Source organism: Lissotriton vulgaris, chromosome 2_1 (assembly GCF_964263255.1).
Source record: "Lissotriton vulgaris chromosome 2_1, aLisVul1.2, whole genome shotgun sequence".
Taxonomy (NCBI): domain Eukaryota; kingdom Metazoa; phylum Chordata; class Amphibia; order Caudata; family Salamandridae; genus Lissotriton; species Lissotriton vulgaris.
The window spans coordinates 392,522,200-392,534,459 of NC_141687.1; positions in this window are offsets into that span (position 1 = coordinate 392,522,200).

The following is a 12,260-nucleotide window of genomic DNA, read 5'->3' on the forward strand; positions in this document are numbered from 1 at the left end:
CCATAGGCCTACAAATGCACACCTCAGCAGAGGAGTCGGCACTCCATTTATAGTTTGAAATGGTATTGTGGAAAACAGAGAACGGGCCGCCCCTTCACACACTTAAGAATTTATACCTGCAGTGAGGGAAACTCCTTTCCAAGAATGGCCATTAGGAGAATGTAAAATAATCTCAGACATGTACCACAACGAAGCTCGGAAAACCTTTAAGCAATGCAAAGTAGACTTTCACATTGATAGAAGGAACAACTAAAATATGCACAGTTTATGCACTGGTTTACCCACCCCAAAATCTGACAAACCGCCACAGAAAGAAACTTTTGAAACGGTCTCCCCAAAATCAATGGGAACCAAAGGTACTATTTCCAAACTCTTATCAAGTAATACTGGTAACTAACCACTCAAAAAACTGGAAATATTACAAGGGCTAGGAAAGGGGCATATATAGACAAATCGCACACTAACAGTGAGAACACATGGGGACGGACATATGCCTCCCCCATTTTCATTGCAAACTGAGACACCACCCCCACCAACCATATCCAGGTGTTAGTATGGACTATTTGCGGGGCAATGGAGCTATGGGGAATGCTATACATATATGGTGGTGGCGTGTAGTTCCCACTAATCTGTAGGTCGTGCACTTTTACAGACAACATACACTTTGGGTGAGGTGTCTAGACTGATTCCAAGCACACCCACAGGAGATGTTGGCCTAGAGACTAGCTAGCTCACAGTGCCACCATAAGCCCTCCATCCCAACCAGGGAACGAATGGTTTCTGGCAATCACTGAATATGACAACCCTGACCCCTCAGGGATCGTGGCAACAGATCAGAATCCTTCTGCTCAGTCACTTGAGCTCTTTTGTTCTCAGAGAAGTATGCAGAGAATACACAGTGGGACGTTTTCAATATATTTATTGAACCAACGTTATTGTATAAAATACATGTGCTGTGATAATCAGTATTCTGAAGTAGATGAAAGTGATTACAGGCACCAAAAGAGTAAATAGCAAAAATAGTTCCACCATGGTGCTAAGGCAGTGTATATATGCAGTCATATAAAAGAAGGTAGTAATCCGGAATACTCCTACTATGCAATCCCTACACTATGTATGTCTAGAATGTGTGTAGGTGTAGAGCCTAGAATCCTCCCATGGGATGATCCAACCCCGTTACCAGGTGGGAGAGAATGTTGGACCCCATCTTGGTCACGAATTGGACACCCCACACAGAGATGCCAGGTAACTGTTCTGTGAATCCACCGCATACAGGGCCCCTCGGTGTCAACTGAAGTGCCTCCTCTGCTAACCCCAGGAAAGGCTTCTTTATTTATAATAAAAAGCATCCTTGCGATGTACACACAGATTAGCTTTGTTGTGGATATATAGATAGGCCTGTTGCCCCCAGGATGAAGATAGAACGACATCTGTACATCATGTCTAAAGGCCTTGTACTCCGTGTTTGGGGCATTATGATCATGTGTGAATCCAGATGTGTAAACAAAAGTAGTTTCAGAGAAACTAATGTGTGATATTCTGAAATTACTTTAGTCACTGTTATGCTTATGCCTACATAAATCTTGCTTATGTTTAAAGGTGCACCATGGTGATAGAACCTAGTGTGGTGATGCTTCTGCAGTTTACTGTCAGTTGCACCTGACTTCTTCTTCAGGATGGATGGGATCACTTTACTTAATTAAATTTACAACTACCTTTTACTTTCTGGAGTCTCTTCATCTTCATTGAAACTTGAATTTTACACTGGTGACGAGGCTGGGATCCTTACTCACGCAACAACATTGTGATCCCAACATCAAACAACATTTTTTTTTACTTTTCTGGACTGAATTATCACATTACTGGTATTCATCATGCTTATGTGAGTACAATTTATCACTTTGAACTTAGAATCTCAAAGCTAATTTCATAAGTAACTTTTATCACTCAGCTGGTGATTTTAATGTCACTTGTGAGCTTATGTACTAGAGCAACCGCCGCACATCTCACCTCTTTATTTATAAACCCTGGGAGGTTGGAAGATTTCGGTGCGGGCTCTACTTTAGCGATGATAATTCATGGACTTTTTTTAAAATCAGTGGGTTATCATTGCTACGCTTCCTCCGCGTTTGATAACTCATGGACCTTTGAAGATTAGTGGATTATCATTGCTTCACTTTCACAGCGTTTCTGACTACGCTGGTGAGACTCTTTATAATCTGGGACTTTTAGCTGCTTTTACCATCCAAAGTTTACTTTCTCCTTAATGCTGTTCGTTGGATATGGTGAGCACTATTTAACATGCCAAAAGACTGAGAGCTGTAAGTCACAAGTGCAGGCAATCGCATTTGTTAAACCTCAACCGTTCACTTATTTATTCGCCTGTACCTGCCTACCCGTATCCAGGATACATGAGGATCCCACGCTTTGCCCCTTGGTTCAGCCCCCCAATTCCCAGGGGGAGGCAGACAGAGGTGCGGCGGCGACAGAATGTGAGGTGAGGTGGGGGGAGGGTAGGGTCTGGGGGTGGGCTGCAGTGAAATGGATACAGGAGGGTGAGGGGCACGGGACAGCAGGGGGAGGAGGGGGTTGTGGAGGCCAAGTGTGCGGAGAGTGATGCGCAGGGAGCGGGGGGATCGGCTTCGGGATATTAGCATGGGTCCTGCTCGCTGATGGGACCAAGGAACAGCTGAAGAACGGGAAGCGCGCAGAGTGGGTAATGCGGATAAAATGTTAGTAGAATCGGGGGGCAAATGACCTTCCAGGGATGGGGCGGGGGGAACTACTTCACATATTAAAGAAGGATCTCACCAATTTAGCTAGGATCGTGGACACCACTGAAGTTGTATGGTCCAAAATAATTCCTAGGAGGGTATGGGCTGGTGCGCGCTCCCAAAACGGCATGGAGTTGTCAAGGAAGAGGCTAAACAGCCTCATGGCTAAAAATTTTAAAGGGGGTAGGTTTAGGTAGCATCAGGCACACCCTGGTAAACTTGCGGCAGCTGCACTATTACAGAGCAGATGGTGTGTATCTATTGGACACGAGAACAGATGTCCTGCTACGGAATATGCTAGTAGCATTGAATGCGAGGGGTTGTTGGTAGTTCGCAAGAATGGGACCGCAGTAATGGCAAGGGGGGGCCTCTCTGGTAGTGATAGCTCCCAGCGAGGCATGGCGGTACTTACAAAGCAATCCAAGAGGAATACAAAAGCAGGTTGCGAAGCGGGCACAGACCGCAAACGGGGCGGTCAGGACCCAGGGGGTCACTGGCAAGCTCCCCGAGCCCCCCCTGGGTTCAGGTGAACCGGAAGTAAACAATTACACAACAGAGGGCAGAGCCTGTGGCATGGAGGAAGTTGGGATTCCGGTTACCGGGTCACCTCGCAAAGATGGGTGGCGGAACAGTAAATCAGGTTTGACGGGCGGGAAGCACATCGGCTTGCCCAGGTAACAAGGAGGGTACACACCGGACGCCTACCCGGAAGGAAATGTGTGGACACCGGAAGTGAAAGGTCACCCGGCCGGGTGGGAACCCAATGGTTACACGGGATTGAGTGGACACCGGAAGCAAAAGGGCCGTCCAGTTGGGTTAAAGCAGACGCTTACCCAAGTAATGCGTGGAAACCGGAGGTAAAAGGTTACCCGGTTGGGCTGAAAGCAGAAGCTTGCCCGGAGTGAAAGGAAAGTGTGCGTCCACAGGTGATGGGTTACCTGGGCAAAGATAGCTGCACTGAATGTAGGGCACAGTGCAGAGCAAATTGGGGTAAGGACGGTGATATGTTACCTTGGCGAGGATAGCTGCACTGGATGTAGGGCACAGTGCAGAGCAACTGAGGGTTAAGGACGGTGATGGAGCAAGGTAAAGAACAACATTTTCTTCAAACTTGCGAAGTTAATCTCTCCTAACAAAAGTAATGAGTCTAATAAGCTTGTGGTGAAATTATTAATCAACTTAGTTTAAAAGATACAAACATGAAATACACGCGGGACTAATGTGCATTTTGTTGCAAACGCAAAGAAAAATTAATAAACTAACCCTGTCTATTGTCTTTGTCAGTATTAAATGCGGCAGTTTAGTTTAATGGCATGTGCTTATTTTATGTGCTTATGTTATGTCTTTTGTGATAAAAGCTCTTGGAGTTCCTGCCATTCGAGAAGGACAGGTATATATAAAGCTGCCTATTCGTGCTTCGCTAGGTAACATAATTAACCCTGTTAATTAGCAAAGGGGGAGGGAAACAGAATGGGTCTCAATTCTTTAATTAATTGATGTCTTGTGTTTGTTTGATAATAGTTTCCGAAGTGAGGCCTAAAAGTTGGTGCAGAAATATGGCTGACAGAGCTGCGGACACGAATGCTTGTCCAGAGTAATTTCTTGCGCATGCGCAGCTGTGAAGAATTTTGCTACAAAGCCGTTATGAAAAAAAGAGCAACTTCTTTGTTGTGTGGAACGTGTTCACGGAGGCAGCCAAGGACAGCATTTTTGTTATGCCTGCCAAGGTTAGGAAGTAGATGTCCCAGGCTCGAGAAAAAGTATCTTTCTTGAGGAAATCGAGGATGTGGAAATGAAAGACAATGGGACTTATATGAAGTTTGAATTTTGGTCAGGAGACGAATGACCTAATGAATTTTATCATGGACTGACACAGAACAGCCAATGAAAAGCTTGAATTCCTATGAAAGAATGTAAAATGTAGAAAGTTTAGCTAGAGAGAAGGGTATAAATTATGACGCCATGAGAAGGGAAAAAACTCTTATTTTCCGATTCCTGAATGGTGCGTTATGCTGATGGACCTTTGGCGCATGTAAGGACAGCTGACTCTAATGATTTATTCCTTTTTAGGTAAAGAGAGATTTAGTCAGGGAAATAGGTTCAGGGTATGGAAACTGTTATTTTGCTAATTCTTCATGTTTCTGAGTTAACTTTGAAATGTCAGTTCTAATTTTCATTCCCTTATTAAAACGCTGCTTACCTATTTGCTTATGAAATAAAGATTTCTTAAACGTAAAATGCTCTTTCTTTATGAAAATAAAGTAAATAAAATTAGATTTTAAATGACAAGCTGGTCTTGTTTATTCATGGTCTAGTTTCCATTAGTTGATCCATCAACCATAGTGGTTTGATTTTAGTTTAAAATCGTTTTTATATCATGATAATGAAGAATACACTGCAGTTGTACATATTAGTGTAAATATTATGTGAATAGAATATAAAATTAAATCACTTGATTCAGCTGCTCAATAATTGTCTCATTGGTGTTATGGGCCTGTAGAAGTGTTTCATAAATAAAGGTGAGTATTGAGGTGATGAGTAGCGTTTGTTAGACAGTTTTTCTATAGGAGCGCTGAATCAATTTCTTGGTAGCAGCAGAGTTCGGTTACTATGGTAATTGACATGTTACATGGTAATTACATAGGATTACATGTTTAAAACTTGTTAAGTTTGTTTAGTTGTTACATGTAGTCAAAAGGTTTTTTCCAGCAGTGTGAAAATTCCTAGTTGTGCCGGCATGAGTAGTGGGGCAGGTGAAGTTACACAGTGCATTTGTTCTGTTTCAAAATAGTGGTATTGTTGTATATCACTAGTGTTGTGGTCGTACAGCACAAGTTTAGGGAAATTTTAGGTGTGTAAGGTAGAATGTATAGTGAGGATTGTCTATGAAATCGGAACTTTTGAGTATAGGGACTTCTGTCCTGTTTCTAAAACTCACTGTGAAGAGAGTAGTAGAATTTATCCAAGCTTGAGTGTAGGGTAAGAAAGTGTTACCTATCTTACTGGTGAGTGAGGATTTTATTGGTGGGTTAAAGTCCTACTAAAAATTAGGTATGCATGGTTAGGGATTTTTCTGTATGAATGTGTGTAAATGTATTTTGTAATATACGATCGAGTGGAACTCTGAATTGTCTCTAAGGAGGTATAAAAATCTCTGTATGTGCATTTAGAGAGAAATAAGTTCACTATTATTTGCTAGAAGGGTAGGGTAAAGCTACTTACTCTATTGACGAATTTGAATATTATGTGAAAATAGCGAAAGAATACTTGAATGTATGACAAAACTATCACTTTATTTTAGCGAAACAGACAAATGGTTTGTTCTTTGTGTAGTTATTAACTGAATTTCATCGAAAGTTTTGTAAATATGGCGCTATGACATTTTTTGTGAAGGAGGGGTCAGTTTAAGGAGCGAGAGACAGAACAGCTTCTCTGCTGCGGTAGCATACGTCACTAGTGTCGAGCTGTGATTGGCTAACATACGTCTCAGTGTTTGCGCACAGATTGGTTCACGTGACAAGACGAGCTTGCAGCTGATTGGCTCATCCTGAAAAACAGTAATTCTATTGGTTGAGCAATATAGTGACGTAGCTTAACCTGATTGGTTCTTTGGTGAGTTTCGCGCACGGATGGGTTGGTGTTGCGGAATAACAACTTCCTTGTTACAGAAATTGTTACGATCTTTTCCGAAGTTGAGGAAATCGTTTAAAAACATGGATTATTATTTTCAGAAAGAGAAAAAGAAACTTTCATAGTGTCAGAAATTGAAAAATAAAATTAAACCTGACAAGAAAATTGCAACGCGAGGCGGAAAATTAATTCATAAGTACAAAACGCCTGCAGCTTATATGCTGGGTGAATATGGTTCTCTGGATTGAAAATTGGATGAAATATACTGAGAACGATGGTGTCTTAGCATGGCCAGAAGACAGATCATTTAACATAGCGGTTTTGAAAAACTTAAGAGAAAGAATGGTAAATCTTGTACCGAAACCTAGACCTACACAATTTGAAGCGTTAGTTGAATGGGAAGATGAGATGCATGAATTAGAACGAGAGAGTAGAGGCATTCCAAAAAGATTAATTAGAGAAACACATCAGGATAGAATGCGTTGATGGAGAAGTGCAGACATGTGTGATAGCTTGTACCCAGTGAGACTAGTTAATGAGACATCTTGAAAAAAGCGTTCCCAGAAGAAAAATAATACTAGAGAAGAGAGTGATTCAGAAGATGCGGTTCTAGAAGAAATTTATACTAAGAAACCGCCACCTTATCAACCAGTTTGTACATGGACAACTCCTCCAAGTGCCCCACCTAGAGAAACTATTGTTGAGACATCCCCTGAAACAAATTTGACCAATAGTAAAATGTTAATGTTAATGTTATGGGTGTCTTATATAGCGCTCGGCTACTCCAAGGAGTGTCCCGGCGCTTTCTGACCCATAGCTGAAACAGAAAGGGAAAAGGAAAAAGAAGCATACCTATCATTGACTGTAGAGCCAAGTTTTCAAACCTTTTCTAAAGGCCAGCAGGTTTGGAGTACAACGGAGGGCCAGGGGGAGAGTGTTCCACAGCTTGGGAACGAGATGTTTGAAAGAACGTCCCCCTATCCTAGCTTTCCTGATAGTGGGGACAGTTGCCAAACCAAGAGATTCTGATCTGAGAGATCTTGTGGGCTTATAAAAGGTAAGACGCTTCTGGATGTACTTAGCCCCAACAGCATGAAGTGCCTTGTGGGCCAGTGTAAGTGCCTTAAAAGTAATCTGCTTTCTGACAGGAAGCCAGTGAAGGGAGAGTAACAGATCCGAGGCTCTGGCATGGCGGGGAAGGCCAAAAATGGCCCTTGCAGCAGAGTTTTGGACCACCTGAAGTTTTTGCAATAGGTAGTCCGGAAGACCCAAATATAAAACATTAGAGTAATCGAGCCTGGAACAAATTAAGGCCTGAACTGTCGTCTTTCTATGGACCAAAGGAAGCAGAGGGAGGAACTTACGTAACATTTTCAGGAGACCGAAACAGGTGCCAGTAAGGCCTATGATCTGGGACTTCAATGATAAATTGTTATCAATTTTAACCCCAAGGTTCTTAGCCACCGAGGAGGAAGATGAGGGAGGAAACATATTCACAGGCCACCAATCCTGCCATGGCGGGTCTGCCTGACACCCAAAGAAAAGCACCTCTGATTTATCAGGGTTGCACTTGAGGCTGTTTCGCTGAAACCAGTCGAAAACAGCCCCAAGACAGCCACGGATGCTCTCTCCGTCGAACTCAGCACCCTTACTACAGGTGAAGAGAAGCTGGGTGTCATCAGCGTATGATATGATCTGGGCTCCCAAAGACTCTGCCAGCACCGCCAAGGGTGTCATAAAGATGTTAAAAAGGGTCGGGCTAAGCACCGACCCTTGGGGGACTCCAACATCCAAAGGCGGTACTTCGGCAGAGTACGGGGGGCCCAGACCACCTGTCGACGACCCGCTAGATAAGATCTGAGCCAGCTCAACACCGTCCCTCTCAGACCGATCTCATAGAGTCTGCTGAGGAGACCCACATGAGGGACGGTGTCGAAAGCCGCCGACAGATCCAACATCACCAGCATAGCTCTTCCACCTGAGTCAAGTACTTCCTTGATGGCTTCATTTATCTCCAAGAGAGCGGTCTCAGTGCTCAGATTGGAGCGAATGCCTGACTGGGTGGAGTGAAGCAAACCATGATTTTCAAGAAAAGTGGAAAGCACAGAGTGGACATGCTTTTCCACAATCTTTGTCAAACCCGGTAAAAGAGATATTGGCCTATAGTTTGCATGATTCTCAGGATCAAGGCCAGGATTTTTAAGAAGTGGAACAACCATTGCCTGTTTCAAGGCCAGAGGGACAGTGCCACACGCCAACGAAAGATTGAGAACAGGATTGATCAGAGGGTTCAAAATCTTGGCGGTACTGGCCAAAATGGTAGCAGGACAAGGATCTAGAGGGGAGCCTGACTTGATCTTGAGAAGGAGATCCAGAGAGGTGGAGGCAGACATAGCTGGAAACTCCGAGAGAACAGGACTGGACTCAATAGATAGAGTTGATGGGTTACTAAAGTTGGAAACTGTCCTAAGGCCAGGGGAGGGAAAGGAGTCTTGGATCTGTTTAATTTTTGTTGTAAAGAAGTTTGCCAGCGAGGTGACCCATGGCTCAGAAAACTCGTGATGAACTGCACTAGCCTTGGGGGAGACAAACTCCTTGACAATAGTGAAAATTTCCCTACAAGAGTTGGACGCTGACTCAATTCTGGTGGAAAAATAACTCTTTTTTGCAGCCAGAATATCAGCATGATATAGCTTAATAGAGGCCTTGTAAGCAACCTTGGCTTCCGCCTCATATTGCTTGCGCCATAGTCTCTCGGCTAACTTACAGTTGCGCCGGGATAGAGCCAAAGACTCCGAAAACCATGGCGCCGAGCTACGCTTAGTAGATGAACGGGGCGTGGAGAGTGGAGCAAGTTCATCTAGCCGCTCAATCAGCCATTTCTGTAGCGTGTCAAGGTCGCTATCTAAATCACCTGATAGAATGCAGGGGTGTTCCAAGCAGGCTTGGGCCAAACTTTCAGGAGTGACCCGATGGTATGGCCTACTGGGGTGCGTGAGATGATTAGAGTTTATACAAGATGATTTGCTCGTACCCTGAATTTGAAAACAGATCAAAAAATGGTCCGACCAAAGAACAGGGATGGGACAGGTCATGACAAGAGGAATGGTGGAGAACACTTGATCAAGAGTGTGGCCCTTATCATGGGTAGCGCCCGACAGATAGGGAGTAAGAACTAGAGGGGCGGTGATGTCATTGATTTTGATTGCATCACCGTCCATTTCAGCGTCCATATGTATATTAAAATCCCATAGCACTATGCAGTGTTCTGTCTTCAAGCAAAGAGTTGTACTCCAGAAAGAGTAGAGACAGGACTTAATTCAAATATATCACCAGTAAATAGTAATTTTACTGAAACTCCAGATCAAAGAAATGAAACCCCGAGAGGCAAAATCAGAGCAGATAGGTATGAAGGATTACCATAACCAGATACTTCAGAATATATTGGTTCTGCAAATGAATTAAAACAACAGTTAACTAAAAGCATGGAAGCAGTAACATTGCCTGTAACGATTGGACCTGTTCTTCCAGTATTTGATCAAAAAGAAATTAGACATTCAGCTTTAACTGTTCTATTAAATTCAGAAATACAAAAAGTAACTGAAAGATTTTATTCGGATTTGACTGAAATACATCGAGAGAGAATGAGGATGCCTGACTTAACTCTTAATCAAAGCTTATCATGTAAAACCCCAATTGGTGCAGATTCTGATTCTGGTTCGCCAGAAAGGAGTATAAATAAAATTAATGTAACGCAAACCCCAGAAGGTAAATTACTTGATGTTGGAAAACTGAAAGCAGATATAGAAGAATTAATTATTGGGACAATTGGAACTGACAGTTTAAAGGCATATCATGATGATGAATTATTGTTTATTTGCAAAAGCATAACATGGAAAACGAAAAACAGATATGATCAATTGGAAGAAATAGCTTCTGAATTAGAAGTAGATTTAAGTAAGCAGAAAAATTTGCAGATAAGTTATAGGGTGGATTTCTCTGAAAAAGACATTGAAAACATGAATAATTCAGGAAGAATTACACATATAAAAGATTTAATTGTGATTTTGAGAAAATGGGGTGAAGTAAGTAAATGGAGAGCGAAATGGACGAAGAAAAGAGATGAAGACAGAAAAAGTTTAAACTTTCTTGTAAAAGAAAAAGAAAAGGTAGTAAATGAATTTCCTATGAGGGAAATAGCAGGTGAAGGATTTGTGCATGTCCCATGGACAAGACGGGACAGTTTACTGTTCACAAATGATTTTCCCCGATTGAGAGAAAAACCTGTGGAATGGTATCGACAGGTAGAAAGGTTTGTGAAAGTTTCAAAGGTTTTGTGGGTTGACTTGATGGATTATTTGACATAATTGTTCCATCAGATCTTTGGACAGAATGTAAAACTGCTATAAATTGGCCTAGAGAAGAACCCCAAATAGATAAAGTAACAGGTGCTCCTTCATCAGAAGTAATGAGAAAATATGAACAAGTGATTGTGTTTTTGAAAAACAAAATTCCTCCAAAAGAAATAGATTGGGTTAAAATTGACAGAACAATCCAGGAAACAAAAGAATCAGTACATTCATTTTATGAAAGATTACTGCTGGTATTTAAACAATACAGTGGTTATGAGCATCTGTGTGAGAAGGACACAATGCATTTTATATACAGATTTGTATATTGCTTGAGACCTGAAATTAGTGAAATGATAAGAACTGGAATAGTTGGTTGGCAATCACATACAGTTGATGATATTTTGAGAAAGGCAAAATACTGTAGTGATGAGATAGATGCTAAACAAAAGAAGCTGAAAGAAAAAGCAATGTGGGCACAGGTAAAAGTGGGTGAATAACAGATAGCAACTTCAGGAAATAAAAATGCTGCTCAGAATCAAGGTAAATTTAAAGGTAATTATAATAAGCCAAAGTTGATGGGAAATATAAAAGAGTTGAAACAGAAACTCCCATGTTTTAATTGCGGCAAAATTGGATACTGAAAGCACGAATCCGTCCAGAAATTTTGTTAAAAATCAATCATTAAATCCACAGATGCAGAATGAGATAAATCAACAGCTACAGCGACAGGTAGTGATTCAGCAAAGTCAGTTACCACAACAGTTACCACAACCGCCACTTCCAAACTGTGTAAATTTGCAGAGATTCAGTACAGAATCAGGATTCAGCGGAGGTGAACAGGTAAACAGAACACCAAGAGTGAATGTGTCACAACAATTGTGGTTGAAGGAAGATGGTGGATGTGAATCTGATGATTACTTCTGACGGTGCCTGAGAGAAGAGGAAGAGTGCGTACTTGGGGCCACTCTTGAGGTAGATCAATGTGGTCCATTTGTAAATGGTAAAGTGAATGATGTGGAAATTACTTTTCTAGTGGATACAGGTGCTACTCGTTCTACTGTTAGATCAGTGGAAATAGAAAACCTTCCTCTCTCTGGTGAAAAAATCCAAGTAGTAGGTGTAGCTAATCAACAGATCAAAAGAGATGTAACTAAACCAGTTGAAGTTGAAATAGGTAAAGACATGCATAGATTTGTAGTCTGTGACAGCAGTCCTGTAAATCTGTTAGGTAGGGATATACTTTGCAAGATGAATTGCGCAATATATTGCTCACCGGATGGTATGGAGCTTCAAACTCCAGAAGAAGATGGTCTTTACAAATTAACAATGTCAATGGTTGAGGTAGAAGAAAGCAGATTATTTCCTGTGTTTGATAAAAACAATTTACCTGAAGAATTAAAAGAGACAGTGAATGTAAACATTTGGGATTTCACTGGAGATGAAATGGGTTTGATGAAAAATATAGATCCAGTACAAATAATAGTAAAACAATGAGCAGACTATC